The sequence below is a fragment of the Lithobates pipiens genome, unplaced genomic scaffold, assembly GCF_037356315.1.
Source record: "Lithobates pipiens isolate NorthernLeopardFrog02 unplaced genomic scaffold, aLitPip1_a1.2 Scaffold_1, whole genome shotgun sequence".
Taxonomy (NCBI): Eukaryota; Metazoa; Chordata; class Amphibia; order Anura; family Ranidae; genus Lithobates; species Lithobates pipiens.
Genome location: NW_027507685.1, coordinates 175354400 through 175367558, shown reverse-complemented (window position 1 = coordinate 175367558; position 13159 = coordinate 175354400).

Here is a 13159-nt window from a genome sequence, read left to right as displayed (position 1 = left end):
GCTTTTACAGTTGAAAAACTCCTCTCAAAACCCACTAGTTCTGGGCTTTTTTTCCAGACAGAAAATGCCCCTCCAAACAAAACGCTTGACACTATGCCGCGCACAGGCGATCGGAATTTCCGACAACAAATGTTTGATGTGAGCTTGTTGTCCGAAATTCTGACCGTTGTGTAGGCTCCATCAGACATTTTTTGGCGGACTTTCCGACCAACAAAATTTGAGAGCTGGTTCTCAAATTTTCTGACAACAAAATCCATTGTCGTAATTTCCAAGCGCGTTTACACAATTCAGACACATATAATTCCACACATGCTCTGAATCAAGTACAAGATGGAAAGGCTCGGTCTGGTAAATCTAGCATTCATGATGGAGATTAGGGATGGGCTTTATGTTGGGGTCGAACATGAGTTTGACTCAAACATTGGCTGTTAGCCCGTTCGCCGAATAGCGAACAATTTGGGGTGTTCGTGGCAAATTTGAAAGCCGCGGAACACCCTTTAAAAGTCTATGGAAGAAATCAAAAGTGCTAATTTTAAAGGCTTATATGCAAATTATTGTCATAAAAAGTGTTTGAGGACCTGGATCCTGCCCCAGGGGACATGTATCAATGCAAAAATAAGTTTTAAAAAAAGCTGTTTTTTTGGGAGCAGTGATTTCAATAATGCTTAAAGTGAAACAATAAAAGTGTAATATTCCTTTAAATTTCGTACCTGGGGGGTGTCTATAGTATGACTGTAAAGGGGCACATGTTTCCCATGTTCATAACAGTCTGACAGCAAAATTACATTTCTCAAGGAAAAAAAGTCATTTAAAACTACTCAAGGCTATAATGAATTGTCGGTCCGACAATACACATAAAAGTTCATTGATGAAAACGGCATGGAATTTCCTCACAGGGGAACCCCAAACAGGTCCCCCTAAATTCCATACCAGACCCACTGAGGCGGATCGTGCGGAGGACGAAGTGGAGAAGAAGCCAGAAGAAGATGCCGGATGAGAAGAGTGGAGGAAGAATATGGAGAAGAAGAAGATGGAAGAAGAAGTGGGGAAAGAAGAAGAAATTAATAAAGGGCTTTATAAATATAAAGGGCAACCGTCTCTTGTCTTTTTTAACCTTTTTGATACTTTTTTGTGAAATAGTAGGGGTACATTTGTACGCCATTACCAATTCACATGGGGGGGCTGGGATCTGGGGGTCCCCTTGTTAAAGGGGGCTTCTAGATTTTGATAAGGTCCCCTGCCCGCAGACCCCACAACCAATGGGCAAGGGTCGTAGGGGTGAGGCCCTTATCGCCATCAACATGGGGACAAGGTGCTTTGGGGGGGCCGCTACCCTAAAGCACCCTCCAAATGTAGAGGGAATGTGGCCTGGTACAGTTCAGGAGGGGGGAGGCGCTCTCTTGTCCCCCCTCTTTTCCTGTTGCCTGCCAGGTTGCGTGCTCGAATAAGGGTCTGGTATGGATTTTTGGGAGGACCCCACGCCATATTTTTTTAATTTTGGCACGGGGTTCTCCTTAACCACTTCAATACAGGGCACTTTCGCCCCCTTCCTTCCCAGCCCAATTTTCAGCTTTCAGCGCTCTAGCGCTTTCAGTGACAATTGCGCGGTCATGCTACACTGTACCCAAATGAAATTTTTATCATTTTGTTCGCACAAATAGAGCTTTATTTTGGTGGTATTTATTCACGACTCCGTTTTTTATTTTTTGCGATATAAGCGCAAAAAAGCGGAAATTTGGAAAAAAAAAACAATATTTTCTTTTTTCTACTTCAATAAAAATCCAATAAAATCAAATTTTGTCATAAATTTAAGCCAAAATGTATTCTGCTACATGTTTTTGGTAAAAAAAAATCCGTTAAGTGTATAATAATTGGTTTGTGTGATCACGGACATATGTACGCAAATGATCATGTACATATGTGTGCAGGTGATCACGTACATATGTGTGCAGATAATCATTGGGACATGTGATTTTAGTGGGACATATGTGGGGGACATGTTTTTATTATTAGGGACATGTGTTTTTATTATTTGGGGACATGTATGTTTTGGGGACATGTGTGGGGACATTGTGTTTATACTGTGTGATGTGTTTACTGTGTGGTGTGTTTACTGTGTACACTAGACTGGTGATCAGTGAGTAAAAAGCTGTAAAAAGCAGCTCATACTCACTGATCAGCAGCCGGCTGCAGCGATCTGCTCTCCTCTCCACAGCGATGACTTCTGTGTGAGGAGAGGAGGAGCCGATTGCCTAGCAACCGGCTGTTTGTTTACATCACATGACGGCCGTGATTGGACACGGCCGTCATGTGATCAGGAGGGCCAATCACAGAGCCCTCCTGCCGATCTGAGATGCGCCGTGTCCGGGTGACACGGGCGCATCGGGATCGCGCCGCTGCGCGGGCGCGCGCGCGCGCGATCCCGCTACTCCTGAATGACGTTCCTGAACGTTCCTGAACGTCCTATCAGGAGTAGGCGGCTCCCACCCGGCCGTATATGTGCATTGGCCGGGTGGGAAGTGGTTAAAATCCATACCAGATCTGAAGGGCCTGGTATGGATTTTGAGGGGGACCCCATGCTATTTTTTTACATTTTGGCACGAGGTTCCCCTTAAAATCCATACCAGACCTGCATGGTCTGGTATGGATTTTGAGGGGGACCCCTACACCATTTTTTTTTTTTTTGGCGCGGGGTTCCCCTTAATATCCATACCAGACCTGAAGGGCCTGGTATGGAATTTAGGGGGACCCCCACGCATTTGCTTTTTTAATTTTGGTTCAGGGTTCCCCTGTGGGGAAATTCCATGCCGTTTATATCAATGAACTTTTATGTGTATTGCAGACAGACAATTCATTATGGCCGCGATTAGTTTTAAATTACTTTTTTTCCTTTAGAAATATAATTTTGCTGTTGTTCTAAACACAGGAAACATGCGCCCCTTTACAGGCATACTATAGACACCCCCCAGGTATGAAATTTAAAGGAATATTACACTTTTATTGTTTCACTTCAGCATTATTAAAATCACTGCCCCCGAAAAAAGACAGTTTTTAAAACTTTTTTTGCATTGATACATGTCCCCTGGGGCAGGACCCAGGTCCCCAAATACTTTTTATAACAATGCCATGCATATAAGCCTTTAACCACTTGCCGACCGCCGCACGCCGATGTACGTCATCAGAATGGCACGGGCAGGCATAAGCACATACATGTACGTCCTTTGCCTCCCGCGGGTCGGGGGCCCGATCGGGCCCCCGCCCGGTGCCTGCGGCGGTCGGTTTTCGTTCGGGAGCGATCCCGGACGAGGGGACGGCCATTCATTCATGGCCACCCCCTCGCGATCGCTCCCGACGAATGGAAATCCCCGGTGACATCACTTCCTCTCCTGTAATGTAAACACAGGAGAGGAAGTGATGTATTCTCTCCTCCGTGTCGGTATTTTTCGTTCCGACACGGAGGAGAGCGGATCAGTGAGTTGCACCAACACATCCCACACACAGTAGAACATGCCAGGCACACTCACACCCCCCCTTTACCCCCCGATCACCCCCCCAATTACCCCTGCCCCCCAGTCACAGTGACACCAATGTCATTTTTTTTTTTTTTTTTTTTTTTTTTGCATTGGTGTCATTTGTGACTGTAATAACTGTTAGGGCAGTTAGGGTTAGCCCCCTTTAGTTCTAATGTACCCCCCTAACCCCCCCAATAAAGGTTTAACCCCGTGATCACCCCCCGTCGCCAGTGTCACTAAGGCTGGGTTCACATTGCAGCGGTTTATGAGAACGAATGTGATTCGCACCGCACTGCAGTGCAAATCACATCCGATCTCTGTGCGATTCGAGTTCAGCCATTCGCCGCACCCGCCGCACCCGCCACACCCGCCGCACCCGCCGCAAATTCGCACGGGACCCTTTTTTTGGCCCGCAGCAGAATCGGATCGCATGGGTGTTCACACCATGCGATCCGAGTTTGCAGATCGCACTGCGATATGCGAACTGATCTGGGGGTGTCAGTAACATTTCACTGACACTCCCAGCAGTTCGCATAGGGCAGTGTGAACTGCCGCCGGGAGGCATGCGATGCGGGAACCCGCCGCGCATTCGTGGCGTTCCCGCATCGCTCCAGTGTGAACCCAGCCTAATAAGCGATCGTTTTTCTGATCGCTGTATTAGTGTCACAGGTGACGCTAGTTAGGCAGGTAGGTATTTAGGTTCGCCGCAGCTTTTTATAGCGCCAGGGACCCCCATATACTACCGCATAAAGCCCCCTGATTGCCCCCTAGTTAACCCTTTCACCAGTGATCACCATATAACTGTTACAGGTGACGCTGGTTGGTTAGTTATTTTTTTATAGTTTCAGGGCACCCGCCATTTATTACCTAGTCTCACTAGTGTACCCCTAAATTTAGGGGTGTCTACTTTCTAAAATGGGGTCATTTGGGGGGGGGGGGTTTGTGCCATCTTGGCATTTTATGGCCTTCAAAACTGTAACGCCCTTAGAAAGCCTGAAGGCGGTGCTTGGTTTTTGGGGCCCCGTACGCGGCTAGGCTCCCAAAAAGTCCCACATATGTGGTATCCCCGTACTCAGGAGAAGCAGCAGAATTTATTTTGGGGTGTCATTTCACATATGCCCATGGCATGCGTGAGCAATATATCATTTAGTGACAACTTTGTGAAAAAAAAAAAAAGTTTGTAATTTTCCCGCAACTTGTGGCAAAATATAAAATATTCCATGGACTCAACATGCCTCTCAGCAAATAGCTTGGGGTGTCTACTTTCTAAAATGGGGTCATTTGTGGGGGTTTTGTGCCATCTTGGCATTTTATGGCCTTCAAAACTGTAATAGGTAGTGAGAAGTGAACTCAAAAAATTACGCCCTTAGAAAGCCTGAAGGCGGTGCTTGGTTTTCGGGGCCCCGTACGCGGCTAGGCTCCCAAAAAGTCCCACATATGTGGTATCCCCGTACTCAGGAGAAGCAGCAGAATTTATTTTGGGGTGTCATTTCACATATGCCCATGGCATGCATGAGCAATATATCATTTAGTGACAACTTTGTGAAAAAAAAAAAAAAAAAAAAAAAGTTTGTAATTTTCCCGCAACTTGTGGCAAAATATAAAATATTCCATGGACTCAACATGCCTCTCAGCAAATAGCTTGGGGTGTCTACTTTCTAAAATGGGGTCATTTGTGGGGGTTTTGTGCCATCTTGGCATTTTATGGCCTTCAAAACTGTAATAGGTAGTGAGGCGTGAAATCAAAAATTGACGCCCTTAGAAAGCCTGAAGGCGGTGCTTGGTTTTCGGGGCCCTGTACGCGGCTAGGCTCCCAAAAAGTCCCACATATGTGGTATCCCCGTACTCAGGAGAAGCAGCAGAATTTATTTTGGGGTGTCATTTCACATACGCCCATAGCATGTGTGAGCAATATATCATTTAGTGACAACTTTGTGTAAAAAAAAAAAAAAAATTTTTTTTTTGTCATTATTCAATCGCTTGAGGCAAAAAAATAAAATATTCAATGGGCTCAACATGCCTCTTATCAATTTCCTTAGGGGGTCTACTTTCCAAAATGGGGTCATTTGGGGGGGTTTTGTACTGCCCTGTCATTTTAGCACCTCAAGAAATGAGATAGGCAGTCGTAAACTAAAAGCTGCGTAAATTCCAGAAAACGTACCTTAGTTTGTAGATGTGACAACTTTTGCGCAAACCAATAAATATACAATTATTGACTTTTTTTTTACCAAAGACATGTGGCTGAATACATTTTGGCCTAAATGTATGACTAAAATTGAGTTTATTGGATTTTTCTAATAACAAAAAGTAGAAAATATCATTTTTTTTCAAAATTTGCGGTCTTTTTACGTTTATATCGCAAAAAATAAAAATCGCAGAGGCAATCAAATACCATCAAAAGAAAGCTCTATTTGTGGGAAGAAAAGGACGCAAATTTTGTTTGGGTACAACATTGCATGACCGCGCAATTACCAGTTAAAGCAGCGCAGTGCCAAAGTGTAAAAAGACCTCTGGTCATTTACCAGCAAAATGGTCCGGTCTGAAAGTGGTTAAAATTAGCACTTTTGATTTTTCATGTTCATGTCCCATAGACTTTAACGGTGTTCGCATGTTCGAACAAAGTTTTTGCCTGTTCGCATGTTCTGGATGCAAATCGAACAGGGGGGGATGTTCGGCTCATCCCTAACGGAGATAGCACATTCGTCACGCTGCAAAGTTTTTAATCTTTTAATGCAGCACATTCTCTTCTTCTTTAGAATGCTAGAATAATGAAGTTGTTTTGCTGCTGATGTTCTGACAAACTGATTTCTTTATTATTTTTCGTGATCTCATGAATGAACTTTTTTTATTTTTTTTTTATTTTTTTTTGCCAGATCTCCAGAATAATGTTTTATTTATTTCTATAGTGATCTACTTTTTTTTTTTTATCAAGATCTCAGTTTTTTTTTTTTTTTTTTTTTTTTTTTAATAGTGATCTCCATAATATTTTTTCTCATTTTGTGTGTCAAGTTACCACAGCACCATTATTATTTTTTATTTTTTAACCTCAAAGAGATTGGTTGGTGTTGGTTTTCCTTGTTAATTTGACATTGTCTTTTTGAAATGTACCTGCCTAGTCACAAACAAACTGTCCTTTTTGAACTAAAACAGATAGCCAAGTATTTGTGAAAACTAGGCATTTATTAGGGGTCATAACAAAATAAAGAGGAAGGCAACGCTGGATAAACTGGTGAAATTGGCAAAGCCTTTGTATCCCTGGGCACATAATTATTTGACAGACAAAATTGGTAGCCTGAGGAGTCCATTTAATAGAGAGCACAATACAGTCCTGGAGATTGGGAGCAGCAGCAGACAACATGTATGTCCTGAGGCTGTGGTCTTACAACATCCTGCGTCTTTTGTCAGACCAGACTGAACCCAGGCCATCACTTTTGTCTTCCTTACATGCTTCCTTCCTCCTACATATATATCCACTGCATTCCAGTCTAGCCAAGCCTATGTCTGACTGCAGGACATTCCTGGTGTATGTTTTCAAATACACTTTCAGGCAGGCAGGTGATTCAGGGATCTGCAGTGCATTAAATATATATACAGTCTCCTACATATATATATCCACTGCATTCCAGTCTAGCCAAGCCTATATCTGACTGCAGGTCATTCCTGGTGTACGTTTTCACATATACTTTCAGGCAAGCAGGCAGGTGATTCAGTGATCTACAGTGCATTAAATATATATACAGTCTCCTAATATATATATATCCACTGCATTCTAGTCTAGCCAAGCCTATATCTGATTTCAGGCCATTCCTGGTGCACTTTTTCTAGTAAACTTCAGGCGGTATTTTGCTAATAAAATTTTACAGCATGTCTGGAAGGACGCCAAGGAGAGGCAGACGCTCACAGGCCACTAAAAGAGGGCAACCAAGCTCTGTGTCTACAGCCAACAGTGCTGGTCATGGACACGTTGCATCCTCAGCACGTGTCCGTGGGGCACGCTTGTCCTTTTTTTCGGCAGCTGGCCGTGTTGATCCACAACATGCAAAAGAGTTGGTAGAGTGGATAACTAAGCCGTCCTCATCCTCCTCATCCTCAGTCACCCAGGCTCAGAGTAGTTTGCCTACCAATGCAGCTGTCAAAGTGGCCTATTCCATTGGCTCAATGTCATCAGTCACTCCTTCTCTAGCCCCACCATCATGCCTGGAGGAGTCCCCCGAACTGTGCGACTACAGTGTCGGGTACATGCTGTAGAAGGATGCGCAGCGTTTTGAAGGCTCCGATTATGGTACTCAGGTTGAGGAAGGTGGTAACGTGAGCCCAGAGAGAGGGGGTGCCCAAGAAGGACCAGAAACTGGCAGTCATGTTCCCCTAGCTGCAGAATACTGCCAGGTTTACTCCAGTGACAAGGAGGGGGACAATAATGAGGTCACTGACTCTACATGGGTGCCTGATAGAAGAGAGGAGGATGAGGAGGAGGCACATCTCCAACAAGCGTGGCCAAAACAGCAGCTGCTTGGGCACCACATGCTTGACCAGACATATGTCGATCTCCCATGCAGTCCGTTGGCAACAGTATTTAAAAGACCCACACCAAAGAACAAGGCAAACCTCTCCTTGCTCCTCATCAGCTGGGATCTCCAACCCCACTATGCCTTCAGTCCTCTCAGAAACCTGCACTGAGAGGAATGAAGGTGTAGAATTACGTGTGCCAAGTACTTGTGTGCAATCTGCTATCGCTACACCAACATCCCATTGTAGCAGGCAACTTTCCCTACCCCAGTTGCTAAATCGTCAAAAGAAATTTGGTCCCAGTCATCCACATGCTCAGCGGCTGAATGCTAGCTTGGCTAAATTGCTAGCACTCCAACTGCTGCCTTTTCAGCTGGTAGACTCTGCCCCATCATGATTTTGTGGAATATGTGGTACCTCTGGGGCAGGTTCTCCAAGTCATTTCTTTTCATGGAAGGCCATCTTGGCTCTCTACCGCCATGTGGAAGGCAATGTCTTGGCCTCGTTGGACAGGGCAGTCAGCAGGAAGGTGCATATTACTGCTGACTCATGGTCCAGCAGGCATGGACAGGGACATTACCTTTCTTTCATGGCACACGGGGGCTACGCAAGCACTCAGGAAAAAAGATGCCATGCAGTGCTTCAGTTGGTCTGCTTAGGAGACAGGAGCCCCACTGGGGCAGAGATTCTGTCAGCTCTGCGGGGGCAGACTCAGAGGTGGTTGATGCCATGCCAGCTTCAGCCAGGAATGGTGGTTTGTGACAATGACACCAACCTCCTCTCCGCCCTCCGACAGGGACACTTACCCATGTTCCCTGTTTGTCTCACGTCCTTAATGGTGGTGCATCAGTTCTTGTGCAGGTACTCGCGCTCACAGGATCTCCTGAGGCAGGCCAGGAAAAGTCTGTGGGCATTTTTGTTGGTCATATAATGCCAGTGTAGAGGGAAAAAGCTAATATTAAATGGATTTTATGAGGCACATGAGTACTCTATCTATAAAACTATTTTATTACAAATATATATTATTAAACATTCACATGTATATGGTACAACAATTGCATAAGAAAAGATTTTTTATATCACTGTAACCCAAGCTGCCTGATCATTACTATTTTCCAGTAAGGCTTAAAATATGACGTGTAATACAACAATCAATAATACAAAGCCGATAGCGGGAAGCTATTCAGAATTCCAGAGACATGAAGTAAGGCATGTGGGTCCAGTTTTTTAATTGAAGAAATAGCTCGACATGTTCAGCGCTCAATTAGCGCTTCTTCAGGAGCAGTTCATACTAAAAAAATATACATATATCAATCAAAAACCACATAATAACAATCATTTTAATGCATAATAATCATTTAAAAAAATTACAAAATATGTTAAAAATGTTAAATATGTTAATACCCAGATCTCTACAGCACATTTATCACGGACATCCACTCATTCTCATACTACGGACGAGGATGAGAGGATGTCTGTGATAGGCGGAACACTGACTGCTGGGAAATTGAGTGTTCCGCCTATCACAGACAGAGAGGCGTGGCTTTTGAACAGTGGAATGGCCGCCGTCTGTCAGATGAGGAGGAGAGGTGCGGCATGGCACACAGAGGCTGCAGAAGGCAAAGAGACAGGTAGGCTGCGATGGACACAGGGAGGGACGGGACACAGGGATGGACGGGACACAGGCATGGACGGGACACAGGCATGGACGGGACACAGGGATGGACGGGACACGGGACACAGGTCTCACCCTCAGCTTATACACGAGTCAATAATTTTTCCCAGTTTTTTGGTGGTAAATTAGGAGCCTCGGCTTATATTCGGATCGACCTATACTCGAGTATATACGGTATATTATTATAATATTCATTATATAGTGTATATTGTGCACAATTTTTTCTCCCAGAAAATTTACTTATGGGGATGTTAGTATCATTATTTTTATTTTTTAATTATTTATACACATTCAATGTTAATGAATTTCTCTTTATATGGATACATTATCCCCGCATTTTAATCTTCCATATATTGCTTGGCAGCTTGATAGGTAGCACATGCTCAAAGTTAAGTTTTAGTCTTTGATTGCACCGAATTTGCATATGCATCTATTTGTAGACTCCCAACCTCTGCTTTGCTTTTTATCCTCTGGCCGTCTTTTAGGGGATGTGTCCCTTCTGCTCCTCGGTCCCTTTTCTCGCATATAGACTCTGGTGGTTTGGCACTCTCTGGGTATTAACATAGGTTATATTTTGTAATTTTTTTAAATGATTATTATGCATTAAAATTATTGTTATTATGTGGTTTTTGATTGATATACAGTATGTATATTTTTTTAGTATGAACTGCTCCTGAAGAAGTGCTAATTGAGCGCAGAACATGTCAAGCTATTTCTTCAATTAAAAAACTGGACCCACATGCCTTACTTCATGTCTCTGGAATTCTAAATAGCTTCCCGCTATCGGCTTTGTATTATTGATTGTTGTATTACACGTCATATTTTAAGCCTTACTGGAAAATAGTAATGATCAGGCAGCTTGGGTTACAGTGATATAAAAAAATATTTTCTTATGCCATTGTTGTACCATATACATGTGAATGTTTAATAATAAATGTTTGTAATAAAATTGTTTTATAGATAGAGTACTCATGTGCCTCATAAAATCCATTTAATAGTAGCTTTTTCCCTCTACAATCTATATCGGGATGTTGGCACATTAAATTAGATGTGTTTGCGGTGTCACCCTGCAATACACACGTTTTTTACACGTTTTGTTTTCCCATATAATGCCAGTGCGCAGCTGGCTGACCTTCAAAAGGAATGCAACCTGCCCAAGAACCGCTTCATTTGTGACATGCCCACCAGGTAGAACTCAACGTTGGCAATGATGCAGCGGCTGCACACGCAGCAGAGGGCCATCAATGAGTACTTGTATGAGTATGGCACCAGGACAGGGCCAGGGGACCTTGGCTTTTTTTCATCAAGCAAGTGGCTACTGATCAAGGATGCATGCACTGTCCTGTCACCATTTGAGGAGGCCACAAGGATGGTGAGCAGTGACAGTGCATGCATCAGTGATACTGTCCCTCTTGTCTTCCCGTTGGAGCACACGCTTCGTGGAATAATGGACAGGGCACTTGAGGCAGAATAGAGGGAGGAAGAGGAGGACTTCCTTACCTGTCATGGAGATCCTGCCAGAAATCTGCGCCCCAGGCTCTCTGGCTCACGTCCGTGGGCGCTATCGCACCTGTCTGTCACAGACGGTCCCCGCTGTCTGCTCTAGCGTTGCACAGCGTTGTGTGCCTGAGAACCTGATCTGAAATACTTACCTGTGATTAAGACCCGGCTTGTCTGTGACCTACCTGTTATCTGCCTGCACCCGACCCCGGCCTGTCTGTGACTACTCTCCTGCCTGCTCCCTTGTACCTTTGCCGCCAGCCTGATACCTGACCCGGCCTGTTTGACGATCCAGTCTGCTAAGCTGATCCAGTCTGCTGAGCTCATCCTACCTGCCAAGCTGTTTAAGTCTGCTAAGCTGATCCAGTTTGCTGTGCTGATCCTACCGCTAAGCTGATCCAGTTTGCTGAACTCATCCTACCTGCCAAGCTGTTCCAGTCTGCTAAGCTGATCCAGTTTGCTGAGCTGAGCTTATCCAGTCTGCTGAGTTGATCCTGCCTGCCAAGCTGTTCCTGTCTGCTGAGCTGACCCAGTCTGTTCATCCTTTCCGGTCTGTTGATCCTGCCAGGAACTTGTGCCCTTCCTTACTCCTGTGTCTCCTGTTACTTTACCAGGGAACCGGGAGTGGGAGCCATAAGGGAGGCCTCCCTCTGCAATTCGGGCTCTAAATAGGCAAGTGAGGCCTGCAGTTCCTTGGACGTTGTTGTGGGGTCTTTTGTGACCTCTTGGATGAATCGTCGCTGCGCTCTTGGGGTAGTTTTGGGCGGCCGGCCACTCCTGGGAAGGTTCACCACTGTTCCATGTCTTCGCCATTTGTGGATAATGGCTCTCACTGTGGTTCGCTGGATTCCCAAAGCTTTGGAAATGGCTTTATAACCCTTTCCAGACTGATAGATCTCAATTACTTTCTTTCTCAATTGTTCCTGAATTTCTTTGGGTCTCGGCATGATGTGTAGCTTTTAAGGATCTTCTGGTGGACCTTACTGTGTCAAGCAGCTCCTATTTAAGTGATGCCTTGATTGTGAACAGGTGTGGCAATAATCAGGCCTGGGTGTGGCTAGAGAAATTGAACTCAGGTGTGGACAACCACAGTTATAGTATGTTTTAACAAGGGGGCAATCACTTTTTCACACAGGGCCATGATGGTTTGGATTTTTTTTCACCTTTAATAATAAACACCTTCATTTACAAATTGCATTTTGTGTTTACTTGTGTTGTCCTTGACTATTGTTTAAATTGGTTTGATGTTCCGAAACACTTAAGTGTGACAAACATGCAAAGGAACCGGAAATGAGGAAGGGGGCAAACACTTTTTCACACCACTGTATTTGAGGCCAGAAATAGGAATATGAAACATTGCTTGAAGTGTTGTACAATTGTCTGTTTTGGCAGAGTTCCAAGCTGAAAACATGATTTTTTTGCCTTTTGAAAGCTGGAATAATGACCTTTTTTGTGCATGTTTCACAGATGAAGATACCACTAGTATCCACTAGAGCACCCGTGTGAGATACCCTAAAAAGTTTGTTCTTGTGTCCCACACTAGTGTTCCTGCGTCCAGATGTGTAAACAGCTGCTGAGTGTCCTCTCCTTACACTGAATCTAGTTTGCATTTCATTCTAGTTACAAACCCATCTAGACAACAATCTAATAAACTTCTTTTAATACAAATCGGCATGACCAAATGTAATTAATGCCAAAAACATTGTATTAGTGGACGAACGAACAATGTTTACTATGAACGATTACTATGCCCACGAACCTGAAACTTGCCATTTTAAACTGTACAACAGTAAAGAAAAGCACATGGAGCAGCACAACAATACATTCCGCCATGTTGATTGGCATCAGGAACAGGTGGAACCGGCTGGCCATTATCCCAAAAGCATTCTCCACCATTTTTTTTGCCAGCCGGTAGTTAAAAACCCTCTAGTCCACAAAAGAGGTAGTTATAGTGTGTATGGGTTTG